We start from the raw sequence: 21,678 nt of genomic DNA on the forward strand, positions 1-21,678 counted from the left end.
TAAGGAACGATCCGTAGATCAACTTGTGTGTCTATGGGGTGCCCCCCCGCCCCCGTATATAAAGGAGCAAGGGGGGGAGGCCGGCCGGCCCCTTGGGCGCGCCAAAGGAGGAGGAATCCTCCTCCTAGTAGGAGTAGGACTCCTCCTTTCCTACTCCTACTAGGAGGGGGAAGGAAGGGGGAGAGGGGGAAGGAAAGGGGGGGCGCTGATGGAGTCACGTACCTAGGGTAGGGTCACAGACCTGATCTAAGTACCCTGCCCAAGGACACCCTTAGAAGAGGTCACCTTCCAGTCGACCTACGAGAGACTCACTCGACTGACTTGAAGGACTCGACCACGAAGACTCACTCGACCACCAGAAGGTCAAGAGGCACTCTGCACTGCAACGACCTGTAATTAAGTAGACTTTATGATAGTAAAGACACTTTATGTGGGGCGTTACCTGTAACGCCCCGGACTTAATACACCTTAACCCCTTCATTACGTGGGCTGGCTGGGGTCCTGGCGCACTCTATATAAGCCACCCCCTCCACAGGCAGAAGGGTTCGGCATCTTGTAATCCATATACACATAATCCACTCGACCGCCTCCGGGCTCCGAGACGTAGGGCTTTTACTTCCTCCGAGAAGGGCCTGAACTCGTACATCTCTTGTGTTTACAACCTCTCCATAGCTAGGACCTTGCCTCTCCATACCTACCCCCCACTCTACTGTCAGACTTAGAACCACGACAGTTGGCGCCCACCGTGGGGCAGGTGTTTTAGCGATTTTGTGGAGAAGTTGCGATTCTCCCGAGTACTTCCATCATGGTGGCTGCTGGAGTTTTGGTTGAGGGTCGAGAGATCCGTCTTGGTGCTCTCACCTTCGTCGCCGACGACTCCGCCTGGCTCCAGGAGGCTCCACTCGACGTCGATGCGCTCCCCGTCCGCGGTGCGACGCATTTTCGCGCATGTGTCCGCGGCGTTCTGCTGCGGCAACCGTCGACCCCGTATCGGTCGACTCCCCCATCGGCCACCCTCCCGGTCTCCCGCCAGCGCAAGCGCTCGGGCCGGTCGAGGCTTCAGCGGTGGGTGAGGCACGCGGTGGCTCGCCAGACGGCCACCACCCAAGTTGCGGCAATCGAGCCCGACGAATCTCTCTACGGCCTGTTCGATCTGTCGACTGGCTCCGTAGAGACTGCATCCGAGTGCGATAGCAGTGATCCAGCGGCGGAAATCCTGATGGTCGACGGGCCCCGCAGTCCCCCTGGCTTCGCCCGTGATGGTGGGGCAGGCGACGGAGGCGACCCCGCACGAGACCACGAAGAGTACCAGCCCGAGCCACTCGACTCTCTGCAAAGAGAGGAACTTCGCCGCAGGAACGTGGATGTCCTGCGTACTCCCATCGCAGGAGAAACCCCCGAGGCTCGCGCCTTGGAGGAGGCACGTTTAGCCAATTTGGCCGAACGCACTCGACTGGAGAATCTTCAGCGAGCACTCGACGAGCGCGCGCGGCAACGAGTTCCCGACACCAGTCGACGTCAACTCTTCCCGCCGACTCAGGTATATCGAACCCCAGTCCAGAATTTAGCAGCTGCGACCCGTATTGCAGAGTCCATCCAGCCCTCTCAGTCGGAAGCTGGCAGAGGCTTGATGCAGATCAGGGATCTGCTCCGGGCAGCAGGCGATCAGAATTCGGCCGTGTCGCAGTCGCGCAACAGAATTCACAGTCGATCCGTCGCTGCGAATACGGTTCAGTCGGCTCACAGCCCCAGATCGCCTCCGCGGCGTGAAGGGCGCGAGAATCGGCGAGACCAATATGGAGACCGACACGACCGAGATGATAGGCGTCGAGTGCCCAATTCCCCTCCGAGGGGTGGGTCTTACGCTCCTCGGCAGCAAGATGACAGACGTCAGCTCAGTGCGGGGCGAAGAGTTCCAGTCGACCCCAGAGAACCAGGCTTCGACGCGCGATCCATTATCGTGCAAGGCTTGGTCGACCGGAACAGAGCCCATCGAGGTGGACTCGACAGAGATGCGCCCACAAGCAGTCGAGTGCATGTTTCTGGTCCTGAATGTTTCAGCAGAGCTATCAGAGCCGCAGTGATCCCTCCCAATTTCAGGTTGGCAACAGGAGTCAGCAAGTTCACTGGTGAGTCTAAGCCTGAAACTTGGCTTGAGGACTACCGAGTGGCGGTTCAGATTGGTGGTGGGAACGACGAGGTGGCCATGAAGCATTTGCCCCTCATGCTGGAAGGTTCTGCCAGGGCATGGTTGACTCAATTACCTCCTAGCAGCATTTACACTTGGGAAGATCTGTCCCGAGTGTTCATCAGAACGTTTGAAGGAACTTGCAAGCGACCGGCTGGATTGACGGAGCTGCAAGTCTGCGTGCAGAAGACCAATGAGACTCTCAGGGAGTATATTCAGAGATGGATCACTTTGCACCATACTGTGGAGAATGTGTCTGATCATCAGGCAGTCTGCGCCTTTAAGGATGGTGTCAAGAACAGAGAATTGAGTTTGAAATTTGGTCGAACCGGTGACATGACCTTGAGTCGGATGATGGAGATTGCTACCAAGTACGCCAACGGCGAAGAAGAAGACCGACTCCGAAGCGGCAAGCACAAGCCGAGTCAGTCGGAAAAGGGAAACACCAGTCGGAAACAGAAGCGGAAGGCTGAACCGGCAGCTCCTGGAGAGGCTCTGGCCGTGACTCAGGGAAAGTTTAAAGGGAAACCAAAAGGATCCTGGAACCCTAAGAAGGTAAAGGATAAAGAAGGGAACGACGTGATGGATATGCCGTGTCACATCCACACGAAGAAAGACGAAGAGGGGAATATCATCTACCCGAAGCATACCACTCGCCAATGTCGACTCCTGATCCAGCAGTTTCAGGGAAAACAGTCTAAAGACAAGGAGAAGGAGTCGGACAAGGCCGAAGACAAGGAGGACAGTGAGGAAGGATATCCGCATATCAACTCCACTCTGATGATCTTTGCAGATGTGGAAAGCAAGAGTCGATTGAAAGTTATTAACCGTGAGGTGAACATGGTTGCCCCAGCAAAAGCAAATTATCTGAGATGGTCCCAAACACCCATCACATTCGACCAATCTGATCACCCGACTCATATTGCCACCCCTGGGAGGCAAGCTTTGGTGGTCGATCCAGTTGTCGAAGGCACTCGACTGACAAAAGTGCTGATGGACGGTGGTAGTGGGCTGAATTTGTTGTATGCAGACACACTGAAAGGAATGGGCATTCCGATGTCCCGACTGAGCACCAGTAACATGAGCTTTCATGGAGTTATACCAGGGAAGAAAGCCGAGTCACTCGGCCAAATAGCTCTGGACGTGGTGTTTGGTGATTCGAAACATTTTCGCAAAGAGAAGTTGACGTTTGAGGTCGTGGATTTTCAGAGTGCATATCATGCCATTTTGGGGAGACCAGCTTATGCACGGTTCATGGCTCGACCATGTTACGTGTACCTCAAATTGAAGATGCCCGGCCCCAAAGGAGTGATCACTGTCACCGGTGATCGGAAAAAGGCAGAAGAGTGCTTTCAGAAGGGCTCAAAGATTGCTGATTCCCAGGTGACAGCGGTCGAGTTCGAAGAATACAAGCAAAACGCAGATCCGAGTGACTTGCTGCGATCCAAGAAACCCGCCACAGAATCTGCATTTCAGTCGTCCGGTGAGACGAAGCCTGTTCACATTCACCCGACCGACCCCGATGCAGCTCCGACCCACATCTCCACAACACTCGACCCGAAATAGGAAGAAGCGCTCATCCAGTTCCTCCGTGAGAACTGGGACATTTTTGCATGGAAGCCCGCTGACATGCCAGGTGTTCCCAGGGGACTGGCTGAGCATCGCCTAAGAGTCGACTCATCTGCAAAACCAGTCAAAGAGCATCTTCGGCGGTCCGCCGTCCAGAAGAGAAAAGCCATTGGTGAGGAAGTGGCTCGACTGTTGGCGGCAGGATTTATCCGAGAGATATACCACTCCGAGTGGCTCGCTAATGTCGTCATGGTTCCTAAGAAGGACAAATCGCTCCGAATGTGCATTGATTTCAAGCACATCAACCGGGCCTGCCCGAAAGATCATTTTCCTCTCCCTCGCATAGATCAAATTGTTGACTCGACCGCGGGATGCGAGAGACTGTCTTTTCTAGACGCCTACTCCGGGTACCACCAGATCCGTCTGTACGGACCCGACGAGGTAAAAACAGCTTTCATCACTCCATTCGGGTGCTTCTGCTATATCACCATGCCATTCGGCCTCAAGAATGCCGGAGCCACATTTATGCGAATGATTCAGAAGTGTCTACTCACTCAAATCAGTCGGAATGTGGAAGCGTATATGGATGATATCGTCGTCAAGTCACGAAAAGGTTCCGACCTGCTCGCTGACCTCGCCGAAACATTTGCCAACCTCAGAAGGTATGATATCAAGCTCAATCCATCAAAGTGCACATTCGGAGTTCCTGGTGGCAAGTTACTCGGTTTTCTCGTTTCCGAGCGAGGGATCGACGCTAATCCAGAGAAGATCGGCACTATTCTCCGAATGAAACGCCCTGTGCGAGTGCACGATGTCCAGAAGCTTACTGGATGCTTGGCCGCATTAAGTCGATTCATCTCACGACTCGGTGAAAAGGCATTGCCTCTTTACCGACTGATGAAGAAGGCAGACAAGTTCGAGTGGACTCCAGAAGCTGATGCAGCGTTTGCCGAGCTAAAAGCTCTGCTCTCCACCCAGCCGGTGCTTGCTGCTCCAATCAGCAAAGAGCCTCTGTTGCTTTATATCGCAGCCACAGGACAAGTCGTCAGTACTGTGCTTACGGTCGAGCGGGAAGAAGAAGGAAAAGCTCTCAAAGTTCAGCGCCCAGTGTATTATTTGTCTGAAGTCTTGACTCCATCCAAGCAGAGATATCCTCATTATCAGAAGCTTGTGTATGGAATATACATGACCACAAAGAAGGTTGCTCATTATTTCTCTGATCATTCCATCACAGTCGTCAGCGACGCTCCACTATCAGAGATTTTGCACAACAGAGATGCAACTGGTCGAGTGGCTAAATGGGCGATTGAACTTCTTCCCCTTGATATCAAGTTTGAGGCAAAGAAAGCCATTAAGTCCCAGGCAATAGCAGATTTCCTCGCCGAGTGGATTGAACAGCAGCAGCCGACTGAAGTTCACTCGGAGCATTGGACCATGTTCTTTGATGGCTCTAAGATGTTGAATGGTTCCGGTGCTGGGGTTGTCCTGGTTTCCCCCAGAGGAGATAAGCTCAGATATGTGCTCCAGATTCACTTTGATTCCTCCAACAATGAGGCAGAGTATGAGGCCCTCTTATACGGATTGCGCATGGCCATTTCACTCGGCGTCCGTCGCCTGATGGTCTATGGCGACTCAGATTTAGTGGTCAACCAAGTGATGAAGGAGTGGGACGTGAGAAGCCCAGCCATGACTGGATACTGCAGTGCAGTGAGGAAGCTGGAAAAGAAGTTCGAGGGGTTGGAGCTCCATCATATACCCCGACTGAAAAATCAAGCAGCTGATGATCTAGCAAAGATAGGTTCCAAGAGAGAAGCCATTCCGAGTGGTGTGTTCTTGGAGCATATACACACTCCGTCAGTCAAAGAAGATCCTTTCACCGAAGAAGCTCCACAGCCCAAGAGTGCCACAGATCCGACTGAGGTTGAAGTCCCAGCAGTGGTCGACTTGGTCATGGAGGTCTTGGTGGTCATTCCCGACTGGACAGTTCCATATATCGCGTATATCCTGAGAAAAGAGCTCCCGGAGGATGAGGAAGAGGCTCGACAGATCGTCCGTCGATCTAAAGCTTTTACCGTAATCAAAGGGCAGTTATACAGAGAAAGCGCGACTGGAGTTGGTCAGAAGTGCATAACACCAGAAGAAGGTCGAATCATCCTTAATGATATCCACTCGGGGACCTGTGGTCATCATGCGTCCTCTCGGACCATCGTGGCCAAAGCATACCGAGCCGGATTTTACTGGCCAAAGGTGAATGAGATGGCAAAGGAAATAGTGGATAAGTGCGAAGGATGTCAGTTCTACTCGAATATGTCACACAAGCCTGCATCAGCTCTGAAGACCATTCCACTCGTCTGGCCTTTCGCAGTATGGGGGTTGCACATGGTCGGTCCTTTGAGAACAGGTCGAAGTGGCTTCACGCATGTACTGGTGGCAGTCGACAAGTTCACCAAGTGGATTGAGGCTAAACCAATCAAGAACCTTGACGCCGGTGCTGCTGTTAGCTTCATCAGGGAACTGATATTCAGATATGGAGTCCCGCACAGCATCATTACGGATAATGGGTCGAACTTCGACTCGGAGGAATTCGCGGATTTCTGCAACTCTCAAGGAACATGAGTCGACTACGCTTCAGTCGCCCATCCGCAGTCGAATGGACAAGCAGAGCGAGCCAATGGCCTGATTCTCAAGGGATTGAAACCCCGACTGATGCGTGATCTCAAGCATGCAGCTGGAGCTTGGGTCGACGAACTTCCCTCGGTGCTTTGGGGACTGCGGACCACACCTAATCGGTCGACCGGAAGAACTCCATTCTTCTTGGTCTACGGAGCTGAAGCAGTCTTGCCGAGTGATCTGCTCCACAATGCTCCTCGAGTTGAAATCTACAACGAAGCAGAAGCTGAACAAGCGCGGCAGGACGCAGTCGACCTTTTAGAGGAAGAAAGGGAGATGGCTCTGATCCGGTCGACCATCTACCAACAAGATTTGCGTCGTTTCCACGCCAGAAATGTGAGGGGTCGAGCCTTCCAGGAAGGAGATTTAGTTCTCCGAGTGGATCAGAAGAAACAACACAAGCTTGCTCCTTCTTGGGAAGGACCCTTCATCGTCACCAAAGTTCTCCACAATGGGGCGTACCGTCTTTACAACGTCGAACATAATATCGACGAGCCCCGAGCTTGGAACGCGGAACTACTCCGCCCATTTTACACTTAAGTTTAATCACTCGGATGAGTTGCAATAAAGTACTTCTGTAGTTCATGGACCTCAAAATAATAGTGTCATAGTTCCTCCATAATTTTTGTCACTTTTTATTTTGTCCAATAAAATTTCCCCCCAGTGGGTGACTTAGCCGCGAATCCGTTTCGCCTAAGTTTGTAAAAATCCTACCGAGTGGTGAGCCGGACTCCCACTCGGAGGCTTAGCTGCGAATCCATTTCGCCTAAGATTAAATGAAAATCCTACTGAGTGGTAAGCCAGACTCCCACTCGGAGGCTTAGCTGCGAATCCGTTTCGCCTAAGATTAAAAGAAAATCCTACCGAGTGGTAAGCCAGACTTCCACTCGGAGGCTTAGCTGCAGTCCAAGTACTCGCCTAAGTTATAAAAATCCTACCGAGTGGTAAGCCAGACTTCCACTCGGAGGCTTAGCTGCAGTCCAAGTACTCGCCTAAGTTATAAAAACCCTACCGAGTGGTAAGCCAGACTTCCACCCGGAGGCTTAGCTGCAGTCCAAGTACTCGCCTAAGTTATAAAAATCCTACCGAGTGGTAAGCCAGACTTCCACTCGGAGGCTTAGCTGCAGTCCAAGTACTCGCCTAAGTTATAAAAATCCTACCGAGTGGTAAGCCAGACTTCCACTCGGAGGCTTAGCTGCAGTCCAAGTACTCGCCTAAGTTTTCAAAATCCTACCGAGTGAAGAGCAAACCTCTCACTCGGGGGCTTAGCTGCAGCCCAGTGCTCGCCTAAGTTTTCAAAATCCTACCGAGTGACGAGCAAACCTCTCACTCGGGGGCTTAGCTGCAGCCCAGTGCTCGCCTAAGATATAAAAATCCTACCGAGTGAAGAGCAAACCTCTCACTCGGAGGCTTAGCTGCAGCCCAGTGCTCGCCTAAGTTATCAAAATCCTACCGAGTGAAGAGCAAACCTCTCACTCGGGGGCTTAGCTGCAGCCCAGTGCTCGCCTAAGTTTTCAAAATCCTACCGAGTGACGAGCAAACCTCTCACTCAGGGGCTTAGCTGCAGCCCAGTGCTCGCCTAAGATATAAAAATCCTACCGAGTGAAGAGCAAACCTCTCACTCGGAGGCTTAGCTGCAGCCCAGTGCTCGCCTAAGTTATCAAAATCCTGCCGAGTGAAGAACAAACTTCTCACTCGGGGGCTTAGCTGCAACCCAGTGCTCGCCTAAGATATAGAAATCCTACAGAGTGAAGAGCAAACCTCTCACTCGGGAGGCTTAGCTGCAGCCTATCGCTCACCTAAGTGGACTAAGGAATAAGTTGATTGCAGTAAGCGCCCTGCTTTGAACCTGCAAAAGACATTTCGAGCCAAAAGCAATCATATTCAAACACCAAATTCAAGTTCGGATCGATACCTAAAGGAACCGAAAGTGCTCAGGCGCTAAGCCCGTTAAGGTTTATCGGTTACAACTCCACTCGGCATACCGAGGCAAATTTAAAGCGTCGAGCTTAGAAGAAGTTTTTTACCCCTCCTGTGGAGGGCTGGAAGGCGCAAAAAACTCATCAAGATCAATTCCATCTGCGATCCGAGTGGCAGCCGCAAGGAAAGTTTCCATAAAGGACCTGAAGTCGTGTTTCTTGGTGTTGGCCACCCGGAGGGCCGCCAGCTTGTCTTCTCGTGCATCTTTGCAGTGGACTCGGGCCAGACACAGAGCAACATCTGCACCGCACCGAGCCGAGGACTTTTTCCACTCCTGCACTCGACCAGGGATCGTGTTCAAGCGAGACATCAGCGACTCGAGGTCGTTCTGAAGTGTCTCCCCGGGCCAGAGCGTCGAGTCGATGCGAGATGTGGCGACCTTCAGCCTTGCAAGATAGTCCACGACAGCTGCAACACGGGACTCCAATCGGAAAACATTCATGGCAACTTCGTCGTTCATTGGAGAATTGACGGGGTCAAGGTTTGGTTCCAGCCAGCTAGTTTCTTCTTCAAAGTTTTGACAAAATTCTGCAAGGACGATCACCGAGTCAAGGCAATGGTCGAATGGAAAAACCACGGTTGGAAATGATCGCCGAGCATAGAGATTTACCTTCAAGCATAAGAAACAGCTTCTTGGCAAGACCATTCAGGAAGACCTCCAGATCTTTTTTCTTCCCAAGAGCAGCTTTCAGATTGGTATTTTCTTGCTCAAGCTTGGCGTCTGAAGCTAACTTCTCGTCAACAAGCTTGATCTTCTCAGCTAGTTCAAGGTATTTATTCCGTTGGGCCTCCCTCACCTTACCTGCAAGTTACAGCAAGATCAGATTTTGAAACAAATGAAGGGAAAAAGCAGTCGTCATGGTCTCACCAAACATACCTTCGGTCTCCTCCTTTGCCTTCGTCAGATTCTCCTGAACCAGCTTCAATTTCAGCTCGAGCTGAATGTGCTTGTTTTCCAGCTCAGAGTAGCGAGCCACAAGATCACAGGAGTTCTGCGAAGAACCAATCGACTAAATGTCAAATATAATTCACTTCCGAGTGAAAAAGGAAAAATCACGCGTTTCTAAGACTACAGCCGAATACAAGCATTCGACCGTAGTCTCGGGGACTACACCCAGTGGGTGCACTCAGCGTGCCCCCACTAATCCTATTGAAGATAGAGTCGACCAGCCGACCTCAAAAAAAAGAGATGTATTCTTTAAGACTGTAATCGTCTGCAAGCAGTCGACCACAGTCTCGGGGACTACACCCAGTGGGTGCACTCAGCGTGCCCCCACCGGTTTGCGAAATCCATTCGCCATAGTCGAATGACGGAAAGACTGAAATTATAAAGCCTAAGGCCTACTACCAGCAGTCGACCTTAGCCTTGGGGACTACACCCAGCGGGTGCACTCAGCGTGCCCCCGCTAACACGGAGTTTAACTCGACACACCCAGTGGGTGACTACTATAAATTCTGGAAAGAAAAGTTTTTGATAGCATATCCTAACAGAACAAACGGTGGTCGACTGACCTGAACATTGCTTTGGAGGGCGGAACTGGCGTCGTAAGCTGCCTAGCTCGCATCCCGGATGGTCTTCAACTGCTCCATCATGATCCCTGCCTGGCATATCGCCTCCTTCGCTGCGCCAGCTTGGTCCTCTAGGACGTGGTGCATCATGAAGAGGGAGGGCTGCGGAGCACTCGTCAGTGGATCTGCGAAGGACACGGTGTGTCGAGTGGTGTTCTCCTCCTCCGCGACCAGAGTCTCAGGCACTGTCACATCCTGGGTCACCTTGCTGGCAGACGCTTTCCTACTCCTTCTGTACTTCAGCGGTTCTTCATCTTCATCATCATCAGGGAGAGTGATAACAACATTGGATGGAGCTACAGAAAAGAATCAGGATTAGATCATGAGTCAGTCGACTAAAGATGGTGTTAAGAGTATAGTACCAGGTTTTGAGGTTGCTGCGTCCTCCATCTCATGGTCGTCAGCCCGGGCCGAGGTCCCAGAAGTAGCAGCACTGCAACTCCAAAGAGTCAGTCGACTAACTCCAGCGCCAACCAGAGATAAAGTTCACACAAAACAAGAAGACTTAAGCAACATGATTACCCTGATATGGTGGGGATAGACACCTTCATCTTCGGCAGGTGCTTGGTCGGCTTCGACGGGGCCGCCCTGGGCTGCTTCGGCGCCTTTTCAGTCGGCGCCGAAGAGGTGGTCCGAGGGCGCTTGGTCGACTGTGTAACAGTCGCAACCCCCTCGCCGCGTTCGGTCGCAGGGTCATGAACAAGTTTTGACCGCCTTTCCGAGCGCGGTGGTGCGACCTCCTCCTCCTCCTCCTCTTCTTCGTCCTCATCGTCATCATCATCATCGTTATCATCATCATCAGCCTCAGCAGCGTCCGAGTCCCACTCCTCCTCCTGGCTCTCGCCCCCGCTCGCTTCTCCCTCCTCGGTCGGAACCTGTGCTCCATTGGGCATCGAGTACAGCTCAGTAAGGGCCTGATAGACATCAAGACAAAGATCAGTCGACCGATCGGCAGAGAAAACAAAAATAAATGTGACAAGAATACAATGGGAAGCGGAGCAGACATACCTTGTTTGGATCACTGTGGCAGTCGAGTGGAGGAATCCTTCTGGCTCCGCGAAGGTTATCTTTGTTCCCAGTAACAGCGGCCATCCACCTTTCCAGAGTGGTATCGTCGACTGTTTCTGGATTGACCCGAGTCACATCCTCAGTCCCGCAGTACAACCACATGCAATGGCTCCGGAACTGAAGAGGCTGGATTCGACGCCTAAGGAAAACCTCCAGGAGATCCATACCCGTCACTCCCTCCCGAACTAACTGAACTACGCGCTCCATCAGCATCTTCACGTCAGCTTTCTCCTCCGGAATCAACTTCAGAGAGGAGGGCTTGTTCACTCGGTCCATGGTAAATTGAGGGAGTCCACTCGACTGCCCCGACGTCGACTGATCCTGGCAGTAGAACCAGGTCGACTGCCAGCCTCTGACTGACTCGGGGAATGTCATGGCTGGGAAGGTGCTCTTGTTCCTCACCTGGATCCCCAGACCCCCACACATTTGGACAACTCGGGTTCTTTTGTCGCCTGGGCTCGCCTTCTTCACGGTTTGAGAGCGACACGTGAATATGTGCTTGAACAAGCCCCAATGCGGTCGACAGCCCAAGAAACTCTCACACATGGACACAAACGCGGCAAGATAGGCGATAGAGTTCGGGGTAAAGTGGTGGAGTTGCGCTCCAAAAAAGTTCAAGAAAGCACGGAAGAAAATGCTCGGCGGCAAAGAGAATCCGCGGTCGACATGGGTAGCCAGAAGCACGCACTCACCCTCTTCCGGCTGGGGCTGCCACTCTTTCCCCGGAAGCCTCGCAGCTCCATGAGGGATCAGGCCCTCATTGGCCATGTCGAGGAGATCCTTCTCCGTGATGGTCGACTGGATCCAATCTCCCTGGACCCAGCCTTTCGGCAGGCGAGATCTAGACGAAGACCCGCCGCGGCTGGTGGATCTCCCCTTCGCCTTCTCCGTCGCCGACGCCTTCTTCGCGCGTTCCAACGCCGCCGTCTTCTCCTTGACCATGGCTACCGGCGAGGCGCGTGAGGGGAAGTTGCGTGGAGGCGAGAGTGAGCGCGTTGGGCGGAGACGAAGGGAGCAGAGAGAGAGAATGCTGAGGCACTGTTCAAAAAACCCTCGCCGGGCGCATTTATAGGATCCCTTCCGAGTGGATGACAGGTGGGCCCGGTCGATCTAATCATATCCTGTAATAGTTGCGCAAGCGTGATACGTGGCGGAAAAAGCGGCGCGGGGATCGAAGCGTCTACGTCCTGTCCCATCCGAGCGCCGCGGTCCGCTCCGCTTCGCGCGCTCCCCCAAATTCCGTATCCCGCGGAATCCGCGAACGGCAGATCAGTCTGCCAGACGCGGGATTTCCTGCGATCCGTCGCTGGAAATCAGCGAGGTCCAAAAGATCACTCGACGAAGAAAAAGAATGGATCGAGTCGACTGAAGAAAGGTTGTTCACTATCAACAGAGAGAATTTTTTGGTTCAAAAACAACGCACGACCAGTATGCGAAAGCTAATCGGAAACAACATCAAGTCCTTCATCACTCAAGCCTCAATCCATTCGGGGGCTAATGATGGAGTCACGTACCTAGGGTAGGGTCACAGACCTGATCTAAGTACCCTGCCCAAGGACACCCTTAGAAGAGGTCACCTTCCAGTCGACCTACGAGAGACTCACTCGACTGACTTGAAGGACTCGACCACGAAGACTCACTCGACCACCAGAAGGTCAAGAGGCACTCTGCACTGCAATGGCCTGTAATTAAGTAGACTTTATGATAGTAAAGACACTTTATGTGGGGCGTTACCTGTAACGCCCCGGACTTAATACACCTTAACCCCTTCATTACGTGGGCTGGCTGGGGTCCTGGCGCACTCTATATAAGCCACCCCCCTCCACAGGCAGAAGGGTTCGGCATCTTGTAATCCATATACACATAATCCACTCGACCGCCTCCGGGCTCCGAGACGTAGGGCTTTTACTTCCTCCGAGAAGGGCCTGAACTCGTACATCTCTTGTGTTTACAACCTCTCCATAGCTAGGACCTTGCCTCTCCATACCTACCCCCCCACTCTACTGTCAGACTTAGAACCACGACAGGCGCCGCCCCCCCTCCTAGTCCAATTCGGACCAGAGGGGGGAGGGGGCGCGCGGCCCATGCTGGCCGCCCCTCTCTCCTTTCCCCTAAGGCCCATAAGGCCCAATACTCTCCCGGGGGTTTCCGGTAACCCCCCCGGCACTCCGGTTTTCTCCGAAATCACCCGGAACACTTCCGGTGTCCGAATATAGTCGTCCAATATATCAATCTTTATGTCTTGACCATTTCGAGACTCCTCGTCATGTCCGTGATCACATCCGGGACTCCGAACAAACTTTGGTACATCAAAACTTATAAACTCATAATAAAACTGTCATCGTAACGTTAAGCGTGCGGACCCTACGGGTTCGAGAACTATGTAGACATGACCTAGAACTATTCTCGGTCAATAACCAATAGCGGAACCTGGATGCCCATATTGGTTCCTACATATTCTACGAAGATCTTTATCGGTCAAACCGCATAACAACATACGTTGTTCCCTTTGTCATCGGTATGTTACTTGCCCGAGATTCGATCGTCGGTATCCAATACCTAGTTCAATCTCGTTACCAGCAAGTCTCTTTACTCGTTATGTAATGCACCATTCCGTAACTAACTCATTTGGTCACATTGCTTGCAAGGCTTATAATGATGTGCATTACCGAGAGGGCCCAGAGATACCTCTCCGACGATCGGAGTGACAAAACCTAATCTCGAAATACGCCAACTCATCATGTACCTTCGGAGACACCTGTAGTACTCCTTTATAATCACCCAGTTACGTTGTGACGTTTGGTAGTACCCAAAGTGTTCCTCTGGTAAACGGGAGTTGCATAATTCTCATAGTTACAGGAACATGTATAAGTCATGAAGAAAGCAATAGCAATATACTAAACGATCAAATGCTAGGCTAACGGAATGGGTCATGTCAATCACATCATTCTCCTAATGATGTGATCCCATTAATCAAATGACAACTCTTTTGTCCATGGCTAGGAAACATAACCATCTTTGGTAAACGAGCTAGTCAAGTAGAGGCATACTAGTGACACTATGTTTGTCTGTGTATTCACACATGTATCATGTTTCCGGTCAATACAATTCTAGCATGAATAATAAACATTTATCATGAAATAAGGAAATAAACAATAACTTTATTATTGCCTCTAGGGCATATTTCCTTCACCTTGACAGTTCGCTTTGAATAAAACTCCTCCAGCAAGGCCCAACCTTGGTTTTACCATTTGCCTCACCACCACCTACTTTTCCCTTGGGAGTCGCTCTCTCGAGGGTCATCTTTATTCAGCCCCCCCGGGCCAATGCTTGTCTAAGTGTTGGTCCGAACTAGAGCCCTTTGCAGCGCCCCCTCAAGGAAACTTGAGTTCTGGTTTTAGTTGTACGGATTGCTCATCCGGTGTTGCCCTGAGAACGAGATATGTGCAGCTCCTATCGGGATGTCGGCACATCGGGCGGTCTTGCTGGTCTTGTTTTACCATTGTCGAAATGTCTTGTAAACCGGGATTCCGAGACTGATCGGGTCTTCCTGGGAGAAGGAATATCCTTCGTTGATCGTGAGAGCTTATCATGGGCTAAGTTGGGACACCCCTGCAGGGTATAAACTTTCGAGAGCCGTGCCCGCGGTTATGTGGCAGATGGGAATTTGTTAATGTCCGGTTGTAGATAACTTGACACCAGATCCGAATTAAAACGCATCAACCGCGTGTGTAGCCGTGATGGTCTCTTCTCGGCGCAGTCCGGGAAGTGAACACGGTCTTTGGGTTATGTTTGACGTAACTAGGAGTTCAGGATCACCTCTTGATCATTGCTAGTTGACGACCGTTCCTTTGCTTCTCTTCTCGCTCTTATTTGCGTATGTTAGCCACCATATATGCTTAGTCGCTGCTGCAACCTCACCACTTTAACCCTTCCTTTCCCTTTAAGCTTTGCTAGTCTTGATACCCATGGTAATGGGATTGATGAGTCCTCGTGGCTCATAGATTACTACAACAACAGTTGCAGGTACAGGTTAGGCGATGATCTTGACACGAGAGCGATGTTTGCTTGTTTGGAGTTCTTCTTCTGCTTCCTCTTCGATCAGGGGATAGGTTCCAGGTCGGCAGCCTGAGCTAGCAGGGTGGATGTCGTTTGAGTTTCTGTTTGTGTTTCATCCGTAGTCGGATGGTGCTCTTATGTAAGATGATGTTGTATTCATGGCATTGTATGCCTCTTGTATGTATCCCCATCTATTATGTAATGTTGATGTAATGATATCCACCTTGCAAAAGCGTTTCAATATGCGGGTCTATCCTTGGTGGGACCTTCGAGTTCCTTTTGGATAGGGTCGCATATTGGGCGTGATAAGTTGGTATCAGAGCCTTGACCGACCATAGGAGCCCCCTTGATTGTTGGCCGTTGTTGAGTCTAGAAGAAAAATGTTTTGAGTCTTAGGATTATATATATCGGAGAGTAGGATTCTTTTTACTCCTCAGCCCCCTTCGTCGCTCTGGTGAGGACTCCTGACGTAGATGTTTTGACTTTCCTCTCCTCAAATTTCACGATTTTTTTTAGGATCACGCGGGTATCTTGGGATCGTTCCGATATTCTTATGACGAGAACATTGTTCTTGGTGCTTCCTGACATTTAGGGGTTGTGGCAGTGTCCCGGGGAGTTGAGCTCCGAGGTGTTGTCATCATAATTTTATCGTTGCAGTTCTGGAATACCTGAGTTTTGCCGACATCGAAAATCTCTTTTATGCAGTTGTTGGTGAGATAACCTCAATGTCACCCAGTACTGGGGAGTTCGGGAGTATTGTCATAGCTCGTATAACAGATGCTTTTCGAAGGTTGAGGTACACGATTTCCGGAGTTTTTTGGGTTATGTGTTGACGGATGGATACAGCTGGATGTAGGGATTGTTTGTTTGGGTGAGATATATTGCTTCCCCTATATCCCCAACACCAGATTGCATAACCAGAAAGTTTCAGGAGTTTTATAGGTGGGAATTCAAGTAGCTCCTAGAATATCTTTTCGACAATTGCATGATATGGGATTGGGTAAATCTCTATCATATGTATTTGTTCCGGCTTATTTCTGCAAGCCAATCCTTTGTTTTGTTTTGAGTTGTGGTATTTGAGTTGCTTCAATGTCAAGTGTTGATTCCATACCGTTCAAGCGGTGTTCTCATATTTCTATGGGAGTACTAATCCTTTTGATCATCGAGATTGTCATGTTAATTCTTTTCCAACCGGCGTGCTTCTCTTCAAGTGGATCCCATCATTTTTCCCATCCGCAAGATCAATTCTAAGTTTTCTCAACGGTGTTTATTTCATCTATTCCAAGTTGCCTTTGTTTTTCCCGCCCTCCCACCCTTTTTCTTCAAGAACTCAGATTTCTTAATCATGTATCCTTTTATTTGTGGGAAGTCTCTTCATTCTTTTCTTTCGATGTTCTTATCCGGTGATTTCCCATGAAGATGCTCAAAAGTTTCAAGTTCATCATCCTTCGTTCTTTTTTCTTCTCCAATGGATCCAATTCAAGCTTTCAATGTTGATCATATCCCTTTCCTCGTTTTAAATGTTTTTCCATGCCGGTGCATCTCAAATCGTTCACCTCTCTCTCTTCATATCCGAAGTGCCGAGGATATCTCAGAAGAGTTATGTCTCCATTATCAATCCATTCAAGCTATTTTGAGATTATTATCTCATTCAAGTCATTTTATTCAACCAGTGCAATCTCTCTGTAAAATCATTTCAACGGTGTTTCTCTTGAGTGGGCCCTAACCCACAGGTCTTTTCCCAGGATCTTACCTGACTCTTCTAACTTTTCCCGGAGCTATTCCCATATTCTTTTCGAAGTTTGACGTAAGAATGAATTTCATCAGTCACATGCCTTTCCAAGATCGATTTCAAATCATTTTCATTGCTGGCTCAACTTCTTTCTTTCCATTCTTCCGGAGTTTCTCAACAATTTGGTGGTGTTTCTCCTCGTCATTCTCAGCATGTGAAGACCGAAGAAGAGTTCCTCTTAAATCCTTACCCGTTCTTCCAAAGATGCGTAGTTCAAGCTTGATGCCATCCTCTCATAATTGTTTTCAATTGTGAGAATTCTTTTCACCCATCCGGAGCATTTCATGAGTTGTTTCCATTTCTTTCCTCCGAAGGCCATCATGTCATAATTCTTCATTCTCAGCGTGTAGCTATCGTTCTCCAAACCTTACCGGTGCATCGTTCAAATAACCTCAAATCAGTTCATGGTCTCTTCGTTCTCATGTATCTAAATCCCCTCAAGTATCTTCATTCGTTTTCCAATTCTTCCCGGTGAATTGTGCCCTTGCTACTCTCTTTTCCAATTTTTACGGTGGTTCGTTCGAGATTTCACTTCCTTTGTTATCATATCAATTCATTCGTTGTTTCCAAATCCCACTGGTGGTTCCGTCGATACCTTCTCAAGTTTGGGCTATATCTCTATCTGTAATCATTTTTCAATGAGAATAAGTAGTATGCCAAATCCGTTGCTTGTCATCAATTTAAATTGGTGAAGGATGTGCATAACGTAATTCTTATCATTTTTTCAAGTGATCTAGTTTCTTCTTTCCAGAGTTGTTCATCATGTCACATTTCTCGGTTCGAGATGCTTCATCATTTCTTTTTCGGTATTCCAAGTTTTCTGTTGTATTTCATCGCGAAGCTCCATCTTAATCATTGCAAGGATTCACCTTGTGTTTTCAACTTCTCTTCCTTTTTATCATCCTTTTATTACCGGAGTTCTTCATGGAGGCTCTACATGGTGGTTCATCAAGGATTCTCTTCATTCTTCAATTGTTCTTCAAGATTTCTCTCGAAGTTATGACCCGCCAAGCTATACTCTAAAATAAACATGGTGCTCAACACATGTTTTGTTTTGAGGATCTCAAGTATTCTTCATCTTGCATTCCAAAGTGCAATTCTTTCTACCTTATCTTTTGAGGTGGTGTTATGTCACTCTTGACAATTTCCTTCATGTTTCATGATTCATATGTTGTCAAGAATGAGGTAGTTTAAATCCATCAATCTTTTGTTGGAGTTATATTGGGTTGTGTCTCACCTATAGCCTTCCCTAAGGAATGTAGCTATTTGTGGTGCTTATCAATGATCCAATTTTCTCCTTCTCATCTCGGTGAAGAAGTTTTTCATCTCTTTGGTGCTCTCAATCTATTCAATGGTTTCCATTAGTGGACGGTTGTCACCTCATAGTCTCGAGATGTTTTCCATAAGCCCACAACAAGCTTGTGCTTCTCGTTGTTGATTTTCCAACAACTCCGTTCGATTCTTCTTTGCAAGGATGCTTTCCAAGTTCACTTGTGGCAAAAGTCGTCATTTTCTTCTCCGTCCCTTTATCCCAATGATCTAACTTCTATTCTTTCGTTACGGAGGCATTGTGATGTTGTGCTCTTCACCCATCACCTCATTTTTTTAGGATCGTGTTCTTTTCTTGCTTATCCATTTAACCGGAGTGTTGTATCATCTCTTCAATATCTTTTCATCTCATCAAGTTTTCTTCTCTTTTCTACCGGAGTGCTGTCCAAATTCTGCCATTCTTGTTCCTTGGCTATCTCATTATACCGATGTGGTCATATTCTTTTCGTTCGTGAAGCTCTTATTTCCATGTCCTTCAACCTTCAAATTCTCGTAATACTCCTTGTTCCTCTTTTCTACCGGATTGTTTGCAATCTTGTTCATCTCTGTTGTACTCTTTCTTTTAAATTGCTCAACCTCTCAAGGTTCGTGGTTTCACTCGTTCGTCAAAGAAGCAACTTAGTTTTACCTCTCCTCTTCCTCTTCCTTTTCCCTCCGGTGCCATCCTAGATCTTGGGACGAGATCCTCTCGTAGTGGTGGAGTGTTGTAACGCCCCGGATACAACTTTCCATATTCGTAACTCCAACTCTTGCCTTTTCCGGAGATGCGATATGATATTTCCTTCGTGGTTGGGTTTTTGTATTTTGTTTTGCATTTGTTCTTGGCGTGCATCTCATCTCATAGCATCATGCGCATTGCATTTGCATGTTTTCATAAAAACTCGTAGACGTTCACAGTTGCCCTTTCTCTCTTTGCCTCCGTTGTCATTTTGTCAGACCCTTGTCCTCGTTGACCTCTCTTGACCCCTCTCGCGCTTGTCCAAAACTCCCCCGAACCCGACCCGGGCAGTCATCACCGTTGGGTTCGGATCATCGCCCAACATCTATAAAATATCTTCGTTTTCTTATTTAGACTCCCGAAGCATTTTATTCTCGACAGCCCGATTACGATCGGAGGGACGAGATAGCCCCTAACCAAATCCCACTACCATATAAACCGATCTAACCTAAAATCTTGGACGGCTGTCCCATCAATCCCCTCACTCGCCGCCGCCGCTCATTCCAAATCCTCCTCGGTTTCCTCAGCCATCCAACCAGCCTCCACCTTCCCGATCCACTTCAACCGAGCCAACCCGCAGCACCACCTACCTCCCTTGATCTGTGCGCCTGCCCAACCGGTGTTGCAGCTCTTCACCTGCTCGATCCAAGGAGAGGAGATCCTCCTCGCCCTCCCGAAGCCCCTGTCTCCTCCCGATCCATGGAAGAGGAGCTTCTTTTGGAGCCCTTCCCGAACGCCTCTTGTGCTTCGTCCCGCGTGCACGAGCCCAACGGGAGAGGAGCTCCTCAATGCCGTGCTCCTCGCCGACGCCAGCCGCCCTCCTCAACCACCTTGCGTCGCCGCCGGCTACAAGCAGCAACACCACCAGGACCCCATCGCCCCTTCCCTTCTTCTTCTCCCTTCGTTCCTCTCCTTCCTCTGGATTCTCTCTCTCAATCCTCTCTCTGTTCTGTTGCCATGGACAGGAGCTCGTCGTCGCGCTGATCTATCTCCACCGGCGTTCGAAGTTCCCTTGGAGCCCGGATCTGGCACCCCGGCCCCCGGATTCGCTCCTCCTCTGCCCGGTTCCAGCAAGCACCGGCGTCCTGCCGTTCTCCTTCGACGCTGGAGCTCCCGCAAGCCATCTTTGACGCCGGTCCTCATCTGCAGCACCCCAGCCTCGCGCGCCTCCTGCACTTCTCCCGCACGAACCCGGCGAGGCCCTCCTCGTGCTTGTACGTGCACGACCGCCACGAACAAAGGATCTCCACGCCGTGGCCGACGGCCTCCTGAACCTGCTGATGCTCAAGCCTCGTGATGTGGCCTCTGCTTTCGCTACAATGAACGCGCTCGCGTTGACTGCGTCCACATCGACCGAGCGACCTCCCCAGCTCGCGTGGGCTGCGCGCCCCCTGCTGGCCTCATCTCTTCCATCGACCTGGGCTTGGCCCGTGGTGAGCCCCCCCTGCAGCGCCTCTTTTGTTTTCTTCTGCTGGCCCAACATGCAGTAGATTCGGCCCAGTGTAGTATTTTTTTCAGATCTGTGATTTTAGCATAATCCAGGGAACTGCAGTTTTACAGAAAAGTCCTTCATGTTCATGCATTGATAACTCATTAACCGTGCATCGGATTAAAATGTTTTAAATATGTAAAATGCTTAGAATTTTGTGCAGAGTAATAATATGCCACTTTCATCCATGTTTAAAATGTTTAGAGTGTTGTTTGATTAAATTTGCTCAAATGCCATGTTAAAATGATTTATTTCATAACTAAATAACCGTAGCTCGGTTTTTAATAAACTTTATATGTAAATGGGGTGGAAAAATGCATAGATTAACATGATGCACATTATTTTGCTGTTTAACAACATTAAAATTGTGTTTAGGGCAGAACAGTACCGAATCTAAAATATGCACATGGGGATTTTCCGGAATTGTTGTTTGTTGTTCCGGCCTCATTTAAACTTGCCTAGATAGGTAGTTTTATTATGCTTCACCTCTTGCCATGTTTAAACAACATTTAACATTGCTTGGTAGCTTAAACGAGATTAAACTAAATATGTCAATGTGGTGTTTTGTCAATATGCAACTCGTTGCATATTGAGCTCCACTTAACTTGTGGTATTGTTTGTCGCACTTTGCCATGCCATGCCTTATTAAACCGGACATGCATCATACCTGATTGTGCATCATGCCATGATTATGCTTGTGTGTTTACCATGTTGTTTGTTTGTTTCCGGTGTTGCTTCTTAGTTCCGGTAATGTTGCGATTATGAGGATTCGTTCGACTACTCCCGTTCGTCTTCTTCATGGACTCGTTCTTCTTTCTAGCGGGATTTCAGGCAAGATGACCGATACCCTGGATCTCACTACTATCATTGCTATGCTAGTTGTTTCATTCTATCGCTATGTTGCGCTTCCTATCACTTGTTCCTTAAGCCTCCCAAATTGCCATGAACCTCTAACCTTTGACACCCTTCCTAGCAAACCGTTGTTTGGCTATGTTACCGCTTTGCTCAGCCCCTCTTATAGCGTTGTTAGTTGCAGGTGAAGTTGAAGATTGCTCCATGGTGGACAGGGTTATGTTGGGATATCACAATATCTCTTATATTATTAATGCATCTATATATTTGGTAAAGGGTGGAAGGCTCGGCCTTATGCCTGGTGTTTTGTTCCACTCTTGCCGCCCTATTTTTCCGTCATACCGGTGTTATGTTCCCGGATTTTGCGTTCCTAACGCAGTCGGGTGATTCATGGG

This window comes from Triticum aestivum, chromosome 2B (assembly GCF_018294505.1).
Source record: "Triticum aestivum cultivar Chinese Spring chromosome 2B, IWGSC CS RefSeq v2.1, whole genome shotgun sequence".
Taxonomy (NCBI): Eukaryota; Viridiplantae; Streptophyta; class Magnoliopsida; order Poales; family Poaceae; genus Triticum; species Triticum aestivum.